Source organism: Euprymna scolopes, chromosome 25 (assembly GCF_053919585.1).
Source record: "Euprymna scolopes isolate OS-2025 chromosome 25, ASM5391958v1, whole genome shotgun sequence".
NCBI classification, from domain to species: domain Eukaryota; kingdom Metazoa; phylum Mollusca; class Cephalopoda; order Sepiida; family Sepiolidae; genus Euprymna; species Euprymna scolopes.
Genome location: NC_136506.1, coordinates 86275882 through 86300850, shown reverse-complemented (window position 1 = coordinate 86300850; position 24969 = coordinate 86275882). Strand labels below are relative to the sequence as shown.

Below are 24969 nucleotides of genomic sequence, written 5' to 3'. Positions count from 1 at the left end.
ATATATATATATATATATATATATATATGTATATATATATATATGATTAAATAAAAGAGACGTTGTTTTGTCTATTAATTCTATTCCCAATCCTTTCCAACTTCCGAATAAGAATCTTGTGGTATATAACTACATAAATTTTGTAGAACCAGTTAGACTAATCTATCCCTGACGATAAATCCTTAAGGGTTGGAAAGTACTCGGACTTATGATAAATATGGTGATTACATCAACCAGTTCCTGCCAGAAGTGAAGAAGGATCGGAAATAGAATTAATGAACAAACAAACAAAACATCGATTTATTTAATAAAATATGCGTAAGAGAAAAAAATGCTGCTGATTTATATATATATATAGTAAGTTATAAAATATATATGTGTGTTCGATCCACGGCTGGGGAAAGGTGCTTACTAACTAGCTCTACCTACGCATTGAGTACTTTTGAAGTAAATACTTAAAGTTTACACATTAATTTATATTTTCGTATATTAATTTTATGTGAGTAAATGAAGTATATATATATATATATATATATATATATATATATATATATATATATATATATATATATATATATATAACAGTAATCTACGGATATTATGTTTGGAGGCCTTACTTCTCCTCAGCGTAATCTGACCGTCTCTCTAGAAATCGAACTTCAGACCATATGTATTATAGTCCGGTGCGGTGCGGTATCCGTTACGTTACGAAGTCCTACATAATTTTACTGTAGTTTTTTTTTTTATCGTTCCTAATATATACAAATATATATTGTGAATGATAAAAATAAGAGTGAAAAGGGTCAAGATATTGTAGAATTAAATTTACAATATTTTATTCCAAACAAGGAATACGAAATAAAAGTGGAAGGTTCTTTATTCCATGGAGTTTCAAAGAAACGCTCTTTTCCTCAGAGGAAAAATTGTTAGCAGAAGGTAAATACAGATAAGCGTCTACTTTTGCTGGTTAGCTAAATTGTTGAAAACATTCCAGAAAGAAAAGTGAAAGAAAAGTATAAGTTTATAGATTAAATAAAAAGGAAATACTCAGCAAAGTTCCATATGTATGATTGTAAATATCCAGTGGCATCCAAAGATTCGCAATAGGTGAGGTGATTAGTGAGTCTAAAAAGAGTTCCGTAATATATCTTCAAGAATCTCTTTAAAAAATATCCGGAGTTAGATAAGGAATGGAAAGTCCGTGTGAAGCAAATGAAATAAATACATTAGTATAAGTTCGTTAACATGTAAAAGAAAAAAAAACCAAAAAACAAAAAAATCAGGGATAGTGTACGATCATTTCAGAGACGATGTCGTAGTTGTTAGATATAATCACCTCATCAGTACAGGGTTGAGATGGAATGAGTGGAAGTTGACACCAAAATAACAACTGATTTCTAGCATTAAGGGTATTTAAGTTAAACATAAACTTATATGTAACTCATATTCTCTCTCTCTCTCTCTCTCTCTCTCTCTCTCTCTCTCTCTATATATATATATATATATATATATATATATATATATATATATATATATATATATATATATATATTAGGAAATAATTTTTTTTCTTCTTTACCTGCATTTGATGCGTTGTGTTAATTAAAAATTAAAAATTTTAAATAATTACGTATATAAATGAATACGTTTGGAAAGCTTAGAACAACGCATGTTTTTAACATATAAACAAATTTATTTGCTTATATCAGATATATTCCGATGCTAAACATACTTATCAATGAAGAGTCTGCTTTTGTTTTTCTTTTTTCTTTTTCTTGACCGCATGGTGGAATTCTACGTGCGAGAGTGATGATAGTAGCCCCATGGTCTTGGTAACGGCTCGACATTTAAAATAAAATAAAATAAAAAAAAAACAGCCAACCGCGCAAAATTGAAATTGGGAAAGAACGTTTTTTTTCTTCTTCTTTACCTGCATTTGAAACGCTGTGTTGATTGAAAATTGAAAATAATTACGTATATAAATGAATGCGTTTTGAAAGCTGAGAACAACGCATTATATATATATAGATATGTGTGTATATATAGATACACACACACACACACACACACACACACACACACACACACACATATATATATATATATATATATATATAGCCAGTAGAGTTTAGTTTCCTAGAAGTACATCCAATGAAGCAACATATGTCTACCAAAATAGTGCTCAATGAGTGAACAGAGCAGGTATATTAATTTTATTTATACAAACATTAATGGCTACATATGTGCATACATGTTTCTGTAATCACCCACGTTGGGGGATTACGTCTTCAGGCCAAGACTTTTGAAGGTAATTCTTGGCCTGAAGACGTAATCCCCCAACGTGGGTGATTACAGAAACATGTATGCACATATGTAGCCATTAATGTTCGTATAAATAAAATTAATATATATATATATATAGTGAACATTATAAAATATATATATATATATATAAATATATATGTCATAATTTATTTTACATTCATATTATTTTATTACTGATAATCTTACACGTGTTTCATTGAAATATAGAAATTCACCAAACAAATGTTCCTCGAAAAATTGCAGTTTTCTTTTTCTTTTTTTTTTCTTTTTTTGTTTCTTGGATTGAAAAAGATAAACGATGGTAAAACGTATTTAAATGAATGCGTCTTGAAAGCTGAGAACAACGCATTATATATATATATATATATATATATATATATATATATATATATATATATATATATATATATATATGAGCAAACAGTTAATAAATAATAATAATTGTTGTTTCATCAAATATTTCTGCATGCAAAATCCGATGCCGCATTTGCTAATGAGAAGGAAAGTATTTCTTCGAAACTCCGCGGATTAAGGACTATCCATTTATCTAGTGTTTCCTTTTCAGATTAAATATGTTTTTAACTCATTTCAAAGTGTTTTTTTAACATATTTTATTAACTGTTTGCTCATATTATAAGCTCTATTTCCTATTTGGTTTTATCGAGCTTTTATATCTGGCTGAGATAATTTTATAAATATTAATTCTTTAATATTTATAATATACTTTAATTTTACCATCTTGGATCATTTTGGTAAATTTAATTGTAATTTTTATTTTATATATATATATATATATATATATATATATATATATATATATATACGATATATGGAACGTTTGACCGATTACAGGAACGCCCCTTTTTATCATCAATATACATACTCTCCTTAATACCTGGATGGAATTGTTTTGCCTGAATGATATGATGAGGATTTAAACAAAAATATAATGGATCAAATTTAATGTAAATCTGATTTATTTGAATAGGAAAGTTATGACCATATTCTGCCTTTAAAAAGCCTTAAAAACACTTTAAAGAAACTGAAAATAATGAATTAACCACCCCGACTCCTTTGATAGGTTCTTCATCTTTCAACAAGCTATTATTCCATCAGAATAACCATTATTCTCGAGTAATCTTCGGCCTTGATAAATAGTAATCTTTCGGTAAAATGAGTTTATCACCCGGAATTTACCAAATGTCCCATCGACGAAATGTTACAGCCCTCTGTTTTATAAGTATTTTAATGGTAGGTGCTCCGACGAACTACAAGCACTTGTACCTCCCCCCACGTAAATACCCCCAACACATCCGACAAGCAGCAAAATCGCACCCCTACACAGTAGAAATCCCCAGATGCCAGAAAGCCTTCTACTCTAACAGTTTCTTCCCCAGAACTGCTAGACTTTGGAATTCTCTTCCAGGTTCATGGTTCCCCAACTGTACTGACATGCAGAAGTTCAAATGTAACGTGAACAGACATCTTGTGGCACTGTGCTTTTTTGGGGGTGAAAATGCACAAAAAAAACTTTTTTTTTAAATACTGACAATCCCAGATCATTGCTTCAAGTACCTGCATTAGAAGCGGCTTGGCGCATATCCGGGTGTCAGAATTCGAACTTGTTAATCTTCTGGCTGCCTCGATCTCCTCTTTATTTATATACCTTCTTACGAAGCAAAAGTTAGATGCGAGGTGGGTTTTCCAACGTGTGGGGGAACCGCTTCTCATAAAAACGGCCACTCCTCATTGGGTGAAGGTGCAGAATTCGCCAAATGTTGTAGCCGAATCCGTTCCGATCCGAGGAGTGGCGTAAACACGGAACTCGATCCATTAAGTGGATTCGAAAGGGAGCCAAAAGCTGTGCATGTTTATTGCGTTTCTAAATTGTTGAGATAGGGATTGGTTTCCCGTGTTATTAAGGTTGAAGGTTCGATTCTCAGTGTGGGCGACCGAAAAATACACTTGCAAATTACTTAGGACCTCTTTTCAGTTAAAGCTGACTGAACAAGAGAATGCCACCCTCGTGGAGTAAATAAAGATTTCCGCTCGAAATTCCGTCCAAATTCCAATTCCCGAATTTAACAAGATACAGCTGAAGAAGGTCGAAGGTTACATCAACCGAAATGTTGTGAAAATAACACTCAAAATGGAAAAAGTAGTCCGATAAATCCAAATAATATGAACGTTTATTATTCAGTAATATTTGCCGAATCGATATCAAAGTTGGCTGCTTGAAATATTTTGAAACGTCTATTTAAAATTTATTTTAAAATATTAACCATTTCATTGGAAAATCGGTCATATATATATATATATATATATATATATATATATATATATATATATATATATTTAGTAATATGATTGATAATTTTTTCCTGTCGAGCTTATTGTATATCTGAATTACAACGAGCACTGTTCTTTTCTTGTATTTTAATTAAATTAGTAATTTTACTATCACATAAAAATACACTCTGCTCTTTAGACTACTGTTCTAACCCCCTTTAAATATATATATATATATATATATATATATAAATGTATATATGTATATATTTATGTATATATGTGTGTGTGTATGTATGTGTCTACATGACCATCCCTCTTGAAAAAGCCCGCATAAATCGGGCGATACGTTGAGTATTCAGGTCCTTCCACCTCCATTCTATTTCATATCGTCGGATTTAATCCAGCTCAACAATCATATATGTGTATATATATGTGTGTATATATATATATATATATATATATATATATATATATATATATATATATATATATATATATATGTATATATAGTAAGTTATCAAAATATACATGGCAACTAAGCTACACAGAATGTTCCGCGTTCCATTCTAAACAAATTCTTAGGCTTATATATATAATTATTTTCATAACTATAGACACTAGTGTTTCATGCTTATGCAATTATGAGTGCAGGAGATGACGATTCACGCTGATCGAAGTATTCGAACCCCGCCACGAAACCACCTTCGATTCCATTAGCAAGGAACGTACCGCAGGGTTAACGTTTACCGCCACGAAATTATGGGAAATTTTAATATTATTGAAGCTTAACGTTTAATGCAAACGATCTCAGAGTTTGAGTGATCACGCATATATCTATCTACCTATCTATCTATCTATCTATCTATCTATCTATCTATCTATATATATATATATATATATATATATATATATATATATAGATAGATAGAGAGAGAGAGAGAGAGATAGTATGTTATGAAAATATATTTATTTATATGTTTTTACTGACTTTCATCCCAAACAAGACATATTGCTACTTCGAACGCAAGGGGCTACAATTCAGGATCGTATCTAGCAAGAAATTGAAGGGAATTTAGCAGCGACATGCTTGTTCACATTACATTTAAACTTCCCAAGTCAATACAGTCAAGGAAGCAGGAAACATGGCGGAAATTCCAAACTCTAGCAGTTCGAAGGAAGAAACTATTAGAGTAGAAGGCTTTCCGGTATCTAGAGACTTAACCAGTGAAGAGGTGGGATTTTGTGGCTTTTCGTGTTAGTCAGAAGTATGTATGCAGAGAGGGGGCACAAGTGCCGTGAGCTAATCAGAGCACATTCCATTAAAGTATTTGTAAAACAGACACAAGAATGCGACATTGTGGCGATGGGACAGGGGCTGGAGATTAGTCGATAGTGCGGGACCTAATAGAATTGAGACTGAAGAAGCTTCAAATTTCAAATATATCCTATTTTGATTAAATTTATATGACACGTATAACATTTTCAGTGAAAGCCAATGGAAGTGGTACAAAATCATTACGTTACTCTCCATGCGTCGAATATCTACGTGTCCTCACTTCTGATTGGTCAATGGAGACGGCACCCCAATAAAACTTTAAATATGTACAAGGTGCGGCAGAAATATCTCCCACATTTTGACATGCGATCTTTCCAGTCGCGTTCGTGCAGTTTCTGAGCAATCATTAAATTGTATGGATGGAACTGCACATCAATTTGTAGAATTCTTCTGGCTGTTCGATCAGACAATCCCTAGCCTAAAACATCTCTGCGAGGTGAACGTGTAGGAGACTGAGTAGCAGAAAGTTACACAGCTCGAATTCTGTCTGGCGTTCGAGCGCTTCCAGACCTTCCAGGTGGTTTTCCTTTAAGTGGTAAAGCTGTACCTCTGAAATTTGCAACCCAAAGCTATATTGATTTTCAATCTGGAACAGCGTCATGCCCTTCTAACTTGTAATGAAATCGGAAAGCTGTTTGTGTTGCGATTATAGATTCACCATTCTTCAAAAACATTTCTACAATAAAAACACAATGTACACCTGCCTAAACAATATTGCTTAGTGAAGGTAGCTGAAAAAAATGGCAAGTTATTAGCTAAATGAATGCATTATTGGCACTTGCATAAGTCCATTAGCAACATATAGTTGAAAGTTTAAAATGTGGGATATATTTCTGCCGCACCCTATATATTTGATTTTAATGCAATTTTTATGTGTCTAACTATTCTGCTCGGTCAAATCTGACGGGAAAAGAATAAGCTATCACTGTGGATAAAACGAACGGTTTCGTTTAAAAGTCCGTAGTTTCACCTGCGCTAGTATTGGTCCTTAAACACCAGAGGACAGTCACCTAGAATTGATTATTATAAAATAGTTATTTTAATATTTCAGCTTTTCTGACTATATTGGGGGGGGGATGAGAAGAGGATAAGTATGAACGAAGAAAGTAATATACGATGGGGTTCCAAAGTAATGTTTTTAATTTTTTATTCCGCCCGAATGGATCAGGGAGGATTGCAAAATTGCATTGTTATCATGACTGAACTTATGCATTCATGACCTGAAAGTTTCATCTCTCTGTAGAATATATTGACAGTGTGAGATTCTAAGAAAACAAACCTTGTCATGGACGTGCATCAGAAACAGAGGTACGTCATTGAATTCCTGGCAAAAGTGCATCGAGAATGGTGGTGACTATGTAGAAAAATAAATTATGTAGCACAAAAGGTCGTTCGTTTTAATGGTATTACTCCCATCTTGGTAGCTCTTTAACATTTTGAGTTAAAACCCTCGTAGATATGATATTTATAATATTTATATAAGATATACTTGTTCTCCCAGGGAAGAGCTTTCTGATGTGATCGTCGGAATCGTCCGGGAATTTATGGAAAACGCATGAAAGTGCCGAATGAAAGTTTCGCAATTTTTTTAAAATTTTTTTTTGCGCAGGTACTGTCCAATTTTTACAATGAAACATATAATATTTCTATCAGTTCGAAGTTAATTAAAAAAAAAAAAACTAATTGAAAATTAAAACAATATTTTTTACATAATTTTTGGACAATTTTTACGGTACTTTTAGAAAATTAACATTCAAATCAACAACAACAAAATCATATATTATTTCATTGGAATTTATTAAGATGAGTATTATTTATTAATTTTATTTATTGCGAACTAGAAAAGATGAGTATAATAGTCAGCAATAAATAAAATTTTTAAAAAAATCGTTGTAAGGTAAGTTTCATAAATAAATATTTGTCCTCAAATAGCAAACAGCTGGCAGGAAACAATTTTTTTTATATGATTAATTTCCGAAGAGCGCTTTGCCATGCGAGGATCGTCCCAAAACTAAAACTTCTTATTTTTTTAAACTCAAAATACTACATTTACTCCGCTTTTTCTCAGAAACTACTGTGGTGATCTGGATTAAATTTTGTACGAACCGTTGTTATGATAAGGTGCAGCTAAAGAAGTATTATGGTATCCGTTTAATGCAAAATTATGAATCTATCAGGATTAGCCAGCAAATGTCAGTAGCCTGTATATAAAATTTCGAGTCTGTAGACTTAAAATTGATAGAATTATTGAGTTGGAAATGTACACACACAAACACACGCACACAGACACGTTCACTTTTATATATATACTAGCATTTCAGTCCGGCGTTGCTCGTGTGTTTGAAGGTGTATGAGCAAAAAAAAAAAAAAAAAAGGCAGACAATTTTTTTTAACTTTGACCCTTATTATGACCCTTTAAAATTTATTGTTTTGGGATCAAATCAAGTTATGAAGTTAGATCCATGTCCAAGAAACCTATATCTAAAATTTCAAGTGTTTAGACACAAAATTGGCGAAGGAGTTTGTTAGAGTTCTCAAAAGTCAAATCGTTAAACTTTGACCCCTTAACAGCCAAATTTCTGGCCATAAACCGATCACAAAAATTTTCCCAAATCTCAGTACCCTGTATATCAAATTTTGAGTCTGTAGACTTAACATTGACAGAGATATGGCGTAAGGAAATGTACACAGACATACAGACGGACAGACACTTCCGCTTTTATATATATACTAGCATTTCACCCGGTGTTGCCCGGGTGTTTGGAGGTGTATGTTGAGCAAAAAAAAAAGGGCAATTTTTTTTAACTTTAACCCCCATTATGACCCCTTAAAATTTATTGTTTTTGGCTCAAATCGATTTATTAAGTTATATCCAGGTCCAAGGAACCTATATCTAAAATTTCAAGTGTTTAGACCCTAAATTGTCGGAGGAGTTTCGTAGAGACCTCAAAAGTCAAATCGTTGAACTTTGACCCCCTAACAGCAAAATTTCTGATCGAAAATGGATCACACAGATTTTCCCAAATCTCAGTACCCTGTATATCAAATTTCGAGTCTGTAGGCTTAAAACTAACAGAGTTATTGTGTAGGGAAATGTACACAGACAGACACGCACATAGACACACAGACACACAGACACACAGACACGTTCACTTTTATAGATATACTAGCATGGGTGCCCGGCGTGGCCCGGGTGTTTGGAGGTGTATGCTGAAAAAATAAAGAGAAGGTCAATTTTTTAAACTTTGACCCCTATTATGCCCCCTTAAAATTTATTGCTTTGGGCTCAAATCAAGTTATGAAGTTAGATCCATGTTCAAGGAATCTATATCTAAAATTTCAAGTGTTTAGACCAAAAATTGGCGGAGGAGTTTGGTAGAATTCTCAAAAGTCAAATCGTTGAACTTTGACACCTTAACAGCCAAATTTCTGGCCGAAAACCGATCACATAGATTTTCCCAAATCTCAGTAGCCTGTATATCAAATTTCGAGTCTGTAGATTAAAAATTGACAGAGTTATTGCGCAGTGAAGTGTACACAGACACACAGACACACAGACACGTTCACTTTTATAGATATATTAGCATGCGTGCCCGGCTGAGCAAAAAAAAAAAAAAAAAAGGTCAATTTTTTTAAACTTTGACCCCTATTATGACCCCTTAACATTTACTGTTTTGGTCTCAAATTACATTTTTAAGTTAGATCAATGTCCAAGAAACCTATATCTAAAATTTCGAGTGTTTAGGCACAAAATTGTCGGAGGAGTTTGGTAGAGTTCTCAAAGGTCAAATCGTTAAACTTTGACCCCCTAACAGCGAAATTTCTGGCCGAAAATCGATCACGTAGATTATTTCAAATCTCAGTACCCTGTATATAAAATTTCGAGTCTGTAGACTTAAAATTAATAGAGTTATTGCGAATGAAAATGTACACAGACAGACAGACAAACACACAGACACACAGACATGTTCACTTTTATAGATATATAGATCGATAGATTTATTTTTTGTGTGTGTTTGATTAGCCATTGAATGAGGTTGAATGATGTACGAAATACGTACAGCAATTGTTTCCAAATTCGAGCATTCAGAAGCAAGAGCATGAAACATTAAAAACAAAAAACAAAAAAACACGCGCATCGTGCACGACCGTCATTTATAAACCGGACAACTGTCAGAGATAGAAGAGTCTAGATATCTCGTTCGAGACTCTATGTATTTTCGCCAACTTTCCCTATCTAATCAATTGCTTACCATTGATGAAAAGTGAGTTCTGTACGAAACTCTTGCATATATTACATATATACCTGGCGTTCATCTGCTATGATGTCATATTTGACGTCACACATGGCGCAATCTGCTATGACGTCATATATAACGCAATCTGCTATGATATCATATATAACGTAGTGAACAAACACAGAGGCTGGAAATGTCTAGAGATCTTATTCGGGTCCGTTTGCTTTCCAACTCCAAAGTGGGCTTATCGGCAGCTGCATCAAGTTGCCGCACATGTCAAGCGTTTGGAGATAATGTTGTGGATGAATGTATTGCAAGGCGTTAGTTTAAAGAATTCAACTCGCAGTGGATGACCACGGGTCTTGAGTGATGGAGTCGTAAAGTTGACCATTGAAAAGAATAGGAGTCTAATATGTGGTGAACTTGCAAGACAGTTCAACGTTTCCGATTAAACAATTACACTTCACATGCACCGCTTAGGTAATGCGTGCAAACTGAGCAAGTAGATTTCACAAACGATGTTAGGGGTCCACGCGAAATAAGAAGTCACAACCTGCGCATCGCTGCATTTTCGCTGCTGTCGTGCGTCCTTATTCAATCGAATGCTTACCAGTGATGAAAAGTGGGTTCTGTACAAAATTCCTAAGCATTCCAGATATTGGTTGTCTCCTCAGGTTGCTATGGCGCCACACCGCAAGATTATGCCTTATATCTAGTGGTTGGTTCATTATAAACTGTTACCAACGGACCATACGGTCATTGAAACCTATACTCATAGCAATTGAAACATGGGCAACAGACATTGCGCCAGAAGGGGTCAGTACTGGTGAATCGCAAACATGTACTTTACTTCAATGACAATGCAGGGCCTTATGTCGGGTAAGTGGTCAAAGATATCAAACAGCAAGTTGGGTAGGAGATTTTGTGCCAGCCACCTTATTCACCTGACCTTGCGCTATCCGATTACCACTTTTTCCACTCTCTATAGAATCATCTTCGTGGAAAATCCTTCATCAATAACACAGACTTGCGCAAAACCCTAACAGATTTCTTTGCGTCCAAAACTCCTGCATTCTACCTCAAGGCGATTGAACAGCAATAGACACGTTGGCAGAAGATGCTAGATGTCGATGGCATTTACTTCGAAGACTAAATGTAAGTTACACATAGTGTGGAGCGTTTTTTTTTCTATTAAAACGAATAGAACTTTTTTTGGTTATCTTATAGATATATATATATTTCTCATCCCACTGTTTATTTGCCTGAAGATGATTCCACGCAGAGTCGAACACGTTCGTGATACGTATTAAACATATATTAAATTTTTGATTGTCACACAAAGAAAGATAAGAAAAACCGAAAAAGTAAAAACTCTCTACTATTATATAAAATGAACTTTGTGTGTCTGTGTGTGAGTTCGTTCCCTATGGACTCGAAAACGACTGGACCGGTTTATAATTAAATCTCACACGAAGGTACTTTATTTGTCTGGCAATGTTCTTAGATATGTTTCGTACGGAATGTCTTCGGTAAGTATCAATAATCGATAGTCAAACTAATCCGATCAAAGTATAAACAGGCGACTTTGACCAAAGTTAACACCTTACACAGCCTAACATCACAATATGTTTTTACTCTACTTGAATCAATAAATTTGAACTTTAAATTAACTATTTATATATAAAAGTGACCTTGTCTGTCTGTCTGTCTGTCTGCGGAACGGTCTCTATCAAATTACTCTTAAAAGAAAGTTGAAATGGTTTTATCGACAGAACAATGGATAGAAAGTTGTTCACAAAGGCGCACAAAAGATAGCGGATATGTGATGGTTAATCAGAATGTAGCAGTTATCTCTTGGGACAAACGACCGAACAAAGGTAGAGTTAGTTTATGGTCAGCTTTATGTTGTGATCGTTGTGAATGATTTGCGGACGATCTTAGATTTGCGACAGTTGACATCAATTTAAAGTCGAAATCAGGTTGTGGCTCGGGCCAGATGGGGAAGTGAATTGATCAACCGACTAACGAACACAGGCACGGGAGTAGATATTGATGTGTGGTGGATCGAGGAGTCACACACACGCCCGGAGTATAATTAAATTTTACAGTAAGTGTCGGAGTTTGTGTTTATTTTTGTTTCTCTTGATTTATGTAATCTTTTTCATACTTGTGATTAGTATATATATATATATATATATATATATATATATATATATATATATATATATATATATATAGAGAGAGAGAGAGAGAGTATAGTATATATATAGAGTATATATAGAGAGCATATAGAATATATAGTACATATAGAGAGGGTATATATAGTATATATATATAGTCTAAAGTATGTATATGTAGTATATATATATATATATATATAGTATATATATGGTATATATATAGTATATATATGGTATATATATATATATATATAGAATACATAGTATATATATAGTATATATATAATATATATAGTATATATATAGTATATATATTATATATAGTATATATATATATTATATATATATATAGTATAGATATACTACATGTATGTATATATATATATAGTATATATATACATACATATATAGAGAGACATAGATAGATAGATAGATAGATAGATAGATAGATAGATAGATTTGAATTTTTACTCGTTCTGATATCGATATTACAAATCTGCGTTTTCTATTTGAAGATTATTTAAACGAACTTCTTACTGCACTCATGGATATGCAAGCGACTTCAGAAAGGTTACCTAATTTACATATTCCTTTATAAACCGAGCGTACATTAATTGCTTAATACTTTTTAATGGTTTATCACGAGATATTTTCTTTCGTTTAACTATCGTTTTGATTCATAGTTTCTAAGTCGTGCATCATTGTATTGAATTTAGAATGAAACCCTTCTAGCACATTGACATGTTTTTATATATTTGATCTGTGTGTTAAAAGTGTCTAGCAGACCCCCTCGCTAATGTGAGAGACGACAACATGGGCAAAAGAGAAGGTGAAGGCGAAAAAGACCACGGGCACAAAGCTGGAGTTGGCGGTTGTCGAGCGGGCAGCACACGTAGTCCGGTATTGTAATATAATGGCCTCTCAGTTATTTGCAGAGTGGGGAGCACGTAACTTGTACTTTCGTTAGTGAATTTTCGACTGAAGACTCGGAAAACATAAAAGGGTTTTCATCGATTACTGTATTTCATGTTACAATTTTTTTTACGCTCTTCTGTGCTTCTATTTTAAATAAAAGATTTACAACATTAGCCGTAGCTATTTTCATGCCTATAAATAAGCATGTCTTCTTGTTTTCATATTCTATCACAAAATCTGTACGTTTACGTTTTTCATATTATTAACAGGGTCATTCATACCAATTCTATTTGTTTTAAAGCTAGCATATTCTATAGGGGAATATTTTACTAAAGTGAGTAAAACTCTGCCAGACGAACCCACTTCGTGCGGTGAGAGGTATTACAAAGACAAATATTAAGGATGATCCACAAACTTTCACAAGAAACACTTGTCTAGCTGCAAACACTATCAATAATTCCCCCGACTCTTTATCTGTGCCTAAACCTAAACGTAGATTCCATGAACAAAGCTTCTTTCTTAGAACTGCACGCCTGTGGAATTGTCTTCCGTTTTCCTGCTTTCTAGCTGACTACAATATGGTTGTCTTCAAGTCCAACATAAACAAGTTTTTGATGAGCCGTTCCAAATTAAGTTAACAAATTTACCGAATTTCCATTACTAACGATTACTTTATTGTCTAATTTCTACTGTACACTCTTAAACCTATTCTTCGAGTGGTCTCTGGGCCTTGATAAGTGGTTATGTCTATGTAAAAAAAATAAATGACCCCCCTCCACTGTTTAAAATGAATTCGAAAAAAAAAAACATCACTCTATTTCCATAATAAGACATTTTCTTTCTTCTATACCAGTTGGATATACGGCATTATCACGTTGGCACACCGATTTTCAGTAGATCACCGTAGTAAAGCAACACTGAGCCTGGTCAGTACCAGATGAGTGAGCTTTTGGGAACACCAGGCGTTGTATGTAGGAGGATCGGTTGTGAATTTGATATTCGCTTGACACTTCCTGTTAGGGTGAATATAGCTAGCATATACTAGTTGAACGTTTTTTTTTTGGGGGGGGGTCTATTTTAAATTGTTCCTGTTTGAGACGTTGAAATCTTTTTACTATTTCTTTTTTTTTTTTTTTTTTTTACACAGTGATCACCACTTATCAAGGCCCGGAAGCCACTCAGGGATAAGGGTTATTGCAAGTACATTACGTTAGTGTGGAGATTTGATGGAGTGTTTACTTAAGGGGGCGGTTCATTAGGAATTTGTTAACATTAGACTTGAAGACATCCAAGTTGTAGTCCGGAGGGAAGCAGACAGACGGAACAGTACTGATGGGGGGCTCTTTTATCTGAATATGAGCGTTAGTCGAGCACTAGGGAAACAATGTTTTCCTCATCTTTGACGACTTTATACCTTCGTTGTGAATAAAGATGAAGCAAGAGTTGAACAATTTATAAACACGTTATGACTGTTTTTCTTCTATTCCATTACATATTTGACATAATAGTATTTATTACTAGGTTGTCTGCGACCAATAGTAAAAAAAGCAGTAATGCAGGTAAGTAACACAAAATGACTTACACACAAAATCAGAAAACAATATATAAATAGCTTAAAAATAAAGCAAGAACTTCTATTACCAAAAGAAAAATAACACAAATCAAAAACCTGGAAGAATGGACCAACTGCGTGCCAAGTCTAATATATAAAAGGCTATATGCCTGTCTGTCTCCATATTTTTAAACTATTTCTTCCGAAATTAAACGTCGCAGAGCAGTGTGGGATAAATCAGGAAATGTGGAGATTAATGAGCTCCCAACGACTACTAAGAGAAAGTTGAGGCATATGGATAAAATGTTTCGTTATATAATATGGAACAATAACAATTACAATTAGAGATGCTTTGTTGCCTAAAAGGTTGGTTGGTTGTTTTTATTTTACGGCATATCAACCCTTTTCGGGTTATTTAATACCGAATCCAAGGATTTTGAAGAAAATTTTTTTTAATAGAATATATTTGTTGTTTTCACATCAGTTTATATTTAACCCATAGTTGGGACCCTAACAGGTACTACCACTCCGGGTCAGAGTGGACCTGGGAACAATGGTAATTAAAGGGTGGCTCCACACTCCCCAAAGCCCACAAGCTGAGGCCTCACCACTGGATATAATTTAAGGTCATATCCAGGACCCCCATTGAGGGACTTTTACCATTTGCAGGGGGGGGGGGGCAGTCGGCGTATTCTAATGCCCCACCGACAGGGCCGCCTAAAAGGTGGATATTTTAAGCTGGTTTTAAGCTCATTTATTGCTGCATAGTTTCTTTTTGTCTTCTTGATTTGAAGTTATTTTTTAAATTGACGTGAACACTAGGATACTTCAATTAAAAGTCAAATATGAACAGGTAAAATCATAGACGAATCAAATGAGGTAGTTTAACATATACATTTAATTTAGCTTGCATTTGCTAGATTTGTTTATTGATAATAGATTTTTTCAGAAATATTTTAAAAGTGCGCCATTAATCTATCTATTATATCTAAAAAAGTGAACGTGTCTGTCTGTGTGTCTGTGTGTCTGTCTGTCTGTGTACATTTCCCTACGCAATAACTCTGTCAATTTTTAGTCTATAGACTCGAAATTTGAAATACCGGGTACTGAGATTTGGGAAAATCGATGTGAACGGGTGTCAGCCAGAAATTTGGCTGTTAAGGGGTAAAATTTCAACCATTTGACCTTTAAGAACTCTACCAAACTCCTCCGACAATTTCGTGTCTAGACACTTGAAATTTTAGATATAGGTTCCTTGGACATGGATTTAACTTAATAAAGTGATTTGAGCCCGAAACAATAAATTTTAAGGGGTCATAATAGGGGTCAAAGTTTTAAAAAATTAACCATTTTTTTTTTTTTTTTTTTGCTTTTTTTGCACAGCATACACCTCCAAACACCCGAGCAACGCCGGGCACCCCTGCTAGTATATCTATAAAAGTGAACGAGTCTGTGTATCTCTCTGTGTATCTGTCTGTCTGTGTGTGTACATTTCCCTACGCAATAACTCTGTCAATTTTAAGTCTACATGCTCGAAATTTGATATACAGGCCAATGAGATTTGGGAAAATCTTTGGGATCGGTTTTCGGCCAGAAATTTGGCTGTTAAGGAGGCAAAGTTCAACGGTTTGACCTTTGAGAACTCTACCAAACTCCTCCGACAATTTCGTGTCTAAACACTTGAAATTTTAGATATAGGTTCATTGGACATGGATCTAACTTCATAACTTGAGTTGAGTCCAAAACAATAAATTTCAAGGGGTCATAATAGGGGTCAAAGTAAAAAAAAAATTGACCTTTTTTTTTTCTCAACATACACCTCCAAATACCCAGGCAACGCCGGGCACCCATACTAGTCTATAATATAAACGGTACTTGTCTGTATGTGTAACAGCACGAGATCTTCTAGCAGTGTTGGAATGGTTGCATATTTTACGGGCCGTTCTTTTATAGTTTTTAAGCGGTAAAAAATGGGTCAAAATTGATAAATCTTTATACATTTTTTATATTCATCTTAGTTTTTTTTTGCTTCCGGTTTCGATTCTAGCTGACATCATTCGTCAAGATATTTGCAAACGACACAACGATCTATGGCAACACTTTGAAGAGCATTTATTTCGGGATGACAGAAACATAAGAATGGAGAAAAGAACACAGAGAAGTGATAGGAAAGCCGACAGATAGAACAACCCAAACTTCATAATCTCTGTTATGTAAAAGGTACTTTGTCTCCGTGTATGTGTCAATTCATTCCCTATAGACTCCGAAACGGTTCCGCCGATTTTATTAAATTTCACACAAACGTATTTTGTGTATCAGATAGTTTTTTTTATTGGAATGTCTTTGATGAGTATCGATAATCGAAATAATCCGATGAAAGAAAGAACAAGTGAACACCTTATACAGCCTAACATCACAAGTGCATTTGAGAAGTTTTATTACACCACAAGTAGAAAGGCCTGGCATATAAAATCAATAGTAGGTTCTTTGATATGATAGGGGCGCGTTCGAAATTAATGTTTCTTTTTAGAGCACGACTGGACTCTGATACGTGACTCTTATATTTTAAACTTTAATTCAAGCCATTAATTATAAAAAATATTTTTATAAAATCAACAGTAGGTTCTCTACAGTGTAATATAGACTACAATGTTTTGTGAACTAAGTCACTGCGGTGAAGCATGTGAAGCTTCCTCCTGGTGCACCGCGATGGGTCCCCAACTGGAGCAAGCAATCAATCGATTTAATTGAGAAATGGGCGGTTTCATCGATGTTGGTGGCAATAGAAATATGGGAGTGTGTAACATTCGTTGCTCATCATTCAATTCTGGGCATCGGCGGGCCCCCTGCTAGTATTATTTAATCATCTGTTATATATATATATATATATATATATATATATATATATATATATATATATATATATATATTGTTTTAAACAAAATCAATACATCAAAGAATGGATTGATAGCAACAAACAGTGTATTTCATCGTTCGTTACAATTGTTTCAAGACCATTCGGACAAATTCAAACCCTATATCGTTCGAAAATTTTCACAAGAACGGCCTCTCATCAGCCGTTGAGAAAAAAACACTTTTACAATGAACAATATTTCCCTTTTAAGGAAAACTATGAGAAAAAAATTACGTACATCTCTACCTACATCCCTACCTTCGTAGGTTTTGTTTCTTTTTTTGTATATATATATATATATATATATATATATATATATATATGTTTTTTGTTTGTTGTATGTGTATATATATGTGTATATATATATGTGTGTGTGTGTGTGTGCGTGTGTGTGTTTCCTTTTCTATTCAACTATCTCACTACTCGCTTTAAAGTGTTTAAAAGAAGGGAGAAAGCAAATATCAAGTCACATATTGTCAGTAAATTAGTGAGAATCCAGTTCTCTAAAAAGGACAAACCAACACGATGGTAAAAATACAGTTTAACTTAAAGTTGATTGTTTCTATTACTTATATCAAACACTCATCGGTCATCGCAACCTTATGTAGCAATATTACAGACGTGCGTGTACGAATGACATTGAAATGATTAATTGTAATTTAGATGAACAATTTAGGTTGAATGCAAGATTCCAATTAAGATTGGAAGAAGACTGCGCATCGTGGCCGTGGCGTCACTTGTACAGTAAGCGGATATGGTGAATTGGTAGAGAGAATCAGATCTGTTTCGTCTGCGCCACCAAAGAAGGTGTTTGGGTTTTTGGATTGCTGCTTCCTCCTTTTTCAGGAGAACTGTTTCACGTGTGTGTACGGGTATACCTTAAAGGACGGAGAGAAACCCAATGACATTTTTGAAGCACAATTGTATTTGTTGGAGTTTCTTCTTTTAGGAAGAAGAAGAAGAAGAAGAAGAAGAAGAAGAAGAAGAAGAAGAAGAAGAAGAATCAAAACGTAGATTCCATGAACAAAGCTTCTTTCTTGGAACTGCACGCCTGTGGAACTCTGTTCCGTCTGCCTGCTTCCCACCTGACTACAACCTGGATGTCTTCAAGTCAAACATAAACAAATTCCTGATTAACCGCCTCCTTAAGTAGACACTTTATTAAATCTCACACTAACCTACTGTACATGCAATAACCCTTATCCCTGAGTGGCTTCCGGGCCTTGATAAGTCGTGACCACCTTGTAAAAAAAAGAAGAAGATAAAACAGACAACGAAAAAGAAGGAAAAATAGAAGTAGAAACAGACAATGAAGAAGAAACAGATAAAGAAGAAGAAGAAGAAGAAGAAGAAGAAGAAGATAAAGAAACAGATAACAAAAAAGAAGAAGAAAAGGAAGAAGAGGAAAAAGACAACGAAAAAAAGAAAAAGAAGCAAACAACGAAAAAGAAGAAAAGGAAACAGACTAAGAAGAAGAAGAAGAAGAAGAAGAAGAAGAGAAGGAAACAGACAACGAAAAAGTAGATAAAACAAACAACGAAAAAGAAGAAAAAATAGAAGTAGAAACAAATGAAGAAAAAGAAAAAGAAGAAGCAGAAAGAAGTGAAGAAAGAAGAAGAAGAAAGAAGAAGAAGAAGAAGAAGAAGAAGAAGAAGAAGAAGAAGAAGAAGAAGAAGAAAAAGAATTTAATCGTCTCGTAATGGGTTCAAAATTATTGTGACGGCAAACATCACACAGATCATATGGCGTTGCATCTGTCAACATAAGTCAATAGCATTAATATTGTTCTTCATGACAAGATCACAGTGTAGTATCTGTTCTGATGCTACACTTCACTATTTCTTTTCTCGATCGGTTGAGGAGAAATTCTTCATGACTGAAACAATATTTATTTTTGTTCATTTCCAGAGTGCCCCTTGTTGGGGAGCTGGATTTTCCCCACATTAAAAATCCGACTCTGTGTCTAACTCTGCCCTCGTAGGGAGGTAAGTAAATAAAAAACGTTACCCGTTCTTTGCCATCCGTGTAATTGCACTCGTATGGTGTAAACATATATTTCAAAGCTTTTTTTTTTTTTTCTAATTTTTTGTAAAACTGTAAAATCAGTTTCATAATCATCATTCGATAAATATTTTATTCACTAAATAACGAAGAACAGTTAATTGGGTCGATAATGAAAAAATCACTCCGGACAAAGCGTGAAACCGCTTGATGTACGGAACTAACAAGGGTGAAATATGATTATCGCAAAGACAGCAGGGGCTTTTTGGTCTTAGTCTTAAAGAAAACCAAGGTTATCGGTAGGAGGAAAACAGTCAGCAGGAAGGGATTTCCACAACCCTGCAGTTCTTGCAGTACCGGAATAGGAAACTGTGTTACCATGAGGTATTAAAACAGCGAATTGATGTAGACCAAAAGATAAACAAGTCATCAAGATGCTAGAACAAAGAAAGCAGGTATTAGATCATAGTTAAATTAATAGTATTTATTAACAATAAATTAAGATAGCAATAGACAATCTGAACACCTGGGCCACCTTAAAAATAATGAGCAACAATGAATTCATGAATGTCTTGAGAGATAGATAGATAGATAGATGGAGAGCCATAGTAGTCAATGCCTGTACCAGACGGGCCACCACTTGAATGAATGACTAGATCAATTAATGAAGGAACGAATTCAGATGGTTAATAAAATGTCCTTTTGTGAAACCACTATGCAAATAAAAAGACGTTTAATATGATGCCTTGCTGACTTGGAATACAGAGAACAGGCTCAATGCGTTTCGCTGAATAGTGGCAATGGAGACGCGCTCGTGAAGCGAAGTCAGATCACGATGAACCTTGGTGAGGAGCAATATTAATAAACGAACACAGTTCAGAAAGAACACAAATCTGTCAAGAAAAACAACGTGTGTTCATTACTTGATGTTCCCTACTGACGCTCCTGCACGTTAAACGGTTTGGTGTCGATTCTGTTACTGACGAGAACACAAAACCATACCAGTCGCTTTACATTTTTTTTTTTTACACAAAAAATATAATAAGTTAAGCAGAGGGAATATGGTAAAGAAAAAGGTGATTACACATTAATGGATAGTCTGGTGGAAGATAAAAAAATCCAGTGACGGTAAAAATCTTCCACCAGACTATCCATTAATGTGTAATCACCTTTTTCTTTACCATATTCCCTCTGCTTAACTTATTTTGTTTTCAAGTAAGATCTTTGACTTATTTGTTGTTTCATCAAATACTTCTGCACGCAAAATCTGATCCCACATTTTGCTAATTCCTACCCTCTGATGAGAAGGAGAGTGTTTCTTCAAAACTCTGCGGATTAAGGACTATCCATTTATCTAGTGTTTCCTTTTCAGATTAAATATGTTTTTAACTCATTTCAAAGTGTTTTTTAACATATTTCATTAACTGTTTGCTCGTATTATAAGCTCTATTTCCTATTTGGTATTATCGAGCTTTTATATCTGGCTGAGATAATTTTATAAATATTAATTCTTTAATATTTATAATTTACTTTAATTTTACCATCTTGGATCATTTTGCTAAATTCAATTGTAATTTTCATTTTTTATATATATATATATATATATATATATATATATATATATATATATATATATGTATATATATACACTTGTGCCCGATATTATTCATACCCCCCCCCCTTGAAAATTGAGTTTATTAGGTGTAACTTTGTAAGAATTTATTGTTTACGTCCATATTGATACATATTCTTAATAAACCTCTTCTGATCATTTTCGTCATTTTAAAATCTCGGGATACTTGTAATAAAAGAAACATACAGCTATTTATAAAATCTGCAATGTTCAAAAATAATCATACCCCCTTATTTTTTCAGTATTAATCGAGTTTCTGACTGTTTGTTTCCTGTTTGATTCTTATTTTGAATGCTTTTATACAACCTTTGATTAATTTCATTGCGTTTTTTGCATTTTTTCAGAAATTAAAATGATATCAACTGAAAACCAATAAAAGAATAAAAATTATTAGAATGGGGAAGAAAAAAGAGCTTAGTAACGATCTTAGGACTAAAATTGTGAATTCACATAAGGATGGTTTAGGTTACAAGTCAATTTCCAAGAAATTTGAGGTCCCTACAGCAACAGTACAGATCATCATCAAAAAATTCCAGAGCCACCACACAACAAACAACTTGATTGGTAGAGGAAGGAAAAGGAAACTGTCTGCTAGAGCCACCCGGAATATTGTAAGAAGTGTTAATGCAAATCCAACCACCACTACTAAGGACATTTTAGAAAATCTGGAGTCTTCTGGATTAAAAATATCAAGGCAAACATTGCAAAGGACTCTGCATGAAAATGGTCTGAAAGGAAGAAGACCAAGAAGGACTCCATTGCACACCGGAAAACACCCTGCAGCACGTCTAAAGTTTGCTAGGACCCATGTGAATTCTCCAGAGTCCGTTTTTTCAAGTATTTTGTGGACTGACGAAACAAAAATTGAATTGTTTGGCCATATGGATGCTTCTTACGTTTGGAGGAAGAAAGGAGAAGCTTACAACCCAAAGAACACCATACCCACGGTGAAACATGGTGGTGGTAGCCTAATATTTTGGGGCTCCTTTTCGGCTAGTGGTCAAGGTAGTTTGGTCAAGATAGATGGAACCATGAAGAAGGAGCAATATTTGGAGATACTCCAGAAAAACATTAGACAGGATGCGGAGAAGCTCCATTTAGGACCAAACTGGGTCCTTCAACAGGATAATAATCCAAAACATACTGCCAAAATAGTCAAGAAATGGTTTGAGGATAATCAAATTAATGTTTTGGAATGGCCTAGCCAGAGTCCCGACCTGAACCCTATCGAAAACCTCTGGCACATATTGAAAACTGAGGTTAAAAAGCGGAAACCTAGAAATTTGAGGGATTTGGAGAACTACTGCATTGAAGAATGGTCAAAAATCAGTGTTGATGCTTGTAAAAACCTTGTTGATAAATATCCAAAACGGTTACAGGCAGTTATTAAGAATAAAGGGCATGCTATTGAATATTAGTAAGAGAGGTATGAATAATTTTGAACTAGTGCCATTATTGTTTTTCTTTGTATAATGTTTCAAACTTGCATAATTTATTTATTTGTTGAGTTTAAATTAAATGCTTATGCTTGATTTATTGTTTGAAATCCCTTTAATATTGTCTACCTTCTGGTTTGAGCAATATTCTTATAGAAATCTCAAAGATCCGAGGGGTATGAATAATATCGGGCACAAGTGTATATATATATATACTAACAGATGTACCCGGCGTTGCTCTCTCTCTCTCTCTCTCTCTCTCTCTCTCTATATATATATATATATATATATATATATATATATATATCAGTGGCGACTCTAGCCTATTATTACTACTCGTGCCCGCCGCCCTCTGTGAACTTCAGTTCCCAACCCGTGGTCCGTGGACCCGAAGTAAAGTCACCATAGTTGCTATTGCGTGATTCTCCATTGTATAGCACAGATTGACTAACGTATCTTGCATGGTGTTTTTTTTTGTTAACAATCAAGACACTATATAATCTGTAGTCTTGTTAATACAGTAGATAAGATATTTTTTTTTCCTTTCAAAAGTATAGAAGAAAAGAGATGTTCATTACTATGACGAGAAAAATATGTTTATTAGAATAAAAAAATTGATGGCAATGACAACTAACCAGGTTAGCAATTAAATTCACAACTCTATACACAACATTGTAGCCGCTTTTATGGGATGTTCAATGGATCTGACGGTGGCCGGACAAAGGCCATCCGTTAAAAACAACATCGTTGTATTATTCCCAGATATATTTAGGAACTTTTGGCTACTTAGTTATCGAAACTTGAATAGATACGTAATTGCTTGATGGTTTTTAATCCATTTTGAATAACATTGACCGAGTTATTGGTCGTGTCGGGCACGAGTGGCACTAGTCCCATCTCCGCCCCTGATATATATATATATATATATATATATATATATATATATATATATATATATATATATACTAGCAGAAGATGTACCCGGCGTTGCTGGTATTAAACGTAACGTTAAATTCCTTTAAAAAACTGAATAAAAAAACGAAAGAAGCTGAGAGATGAGCATGCATGTATGTTTTCTTTCTAAACATTTCACTTCTTTTAATTAAAAAAAATACCCGAGCTGAGATCAAAACCAAAACCTAAAGACAGTGAGTCAAGTACGATAACCATTAGGTCAGCTTGCCATGATCTTTAAAAAGTGTTTTCAAACCTACTTATTCTTAACATGGAGCTGTCATGCGAACGATACGTGCGTGCGCAGTTGTGCAACAGTTAAACACAAATAAAAATCCGACGATCTCCCAAGTACCAGTTTTTCAATTTTTTTCTCCTTATCAGCCTTTTCTTCCCGCCAAACACCAAACTTCAAGCTTGTACGTCCAAAATTCGTTGAGTATATAGGCGGAGAGCTGCCCTCACACACACACACACACACACACACACACACACACATTCTTACTTATATATATATATATATATATATATATATATATATATATATATATATATATATATATATTGGGTGGAGCATACTGGGAAGTGATAAAAAGCTGCCACTAGCGTATTAAGCGATGCTCTTTGTAAACAAATGAACCTTAAGCGTTTGGACAATATTTGAACAGCTCAACAAGAACTTGTTAACATTTGATTTGAGAACGTCCATGTTTTAGTCAGTTGAGAAGCAGCCCTGCGGTATTGTGTTCCACACATTGTTAGTACTAGAACTAGGAAAGAAACTTTGTGTTCATGGATTTTTGTTTAGTTTTAGGTAGGTAAAGATATAACGTGCCCGTTACGCTAGAACCGTGTTCGTTACAGTTCAAACCTCTCTCGGGTCCCTATGCCGTCTGGTCCCGTCGCAAAGGAACAAACAAACAAAAAATAAATAAATAAATCCGACTCGGTTTTTTTGATTTTCTGTTTTAGCAAAAGGCATTTAAAATCTACCAAACATTAATACTGTAACCCTTTTCCTTCTACCATTGCAAAACTCATTCATGTTCTGCAGGGCAGATAAAAAAAATGATAATGTCCACTATAAAACAATCAAACCAAACTAGCGCTTGAAGATACAAAAAGCGTGAAGAATAAAAATCTTCTATAAAATAACTGGATGCAACATGAATAGTATTTCCAAAATAACTGGA

At 34.2% G+C, this 24969-nt stretch overlaps 1 protein-coding gene across 3 annotated transcripts in view; it reads left to right on the top strand.

Moving 5' to 3' along the window:
• Nucleotides 1-24969, top strand: part of LOC145247481 (uncharacterized) — a 96542-nt gene that overhangs the window by 2869 nt on the left and 68704 nt on the right. The window contains exon 2 of one of the 3 annotated variants that reach the window (XM_080109285.1): nucleotides 19661-19737. The exons of the other annotated variants lie outside the window; for them this stretch is intronic. The gene's annotated coding sequence lies outside the window, so the exon portion shown is untranslated. The remainder of the gene's footprint in view (nucleotides 1-19660; nucleotides 19738-24969) is intronic. 3 annotated transcript variants of the gene reach the window in all.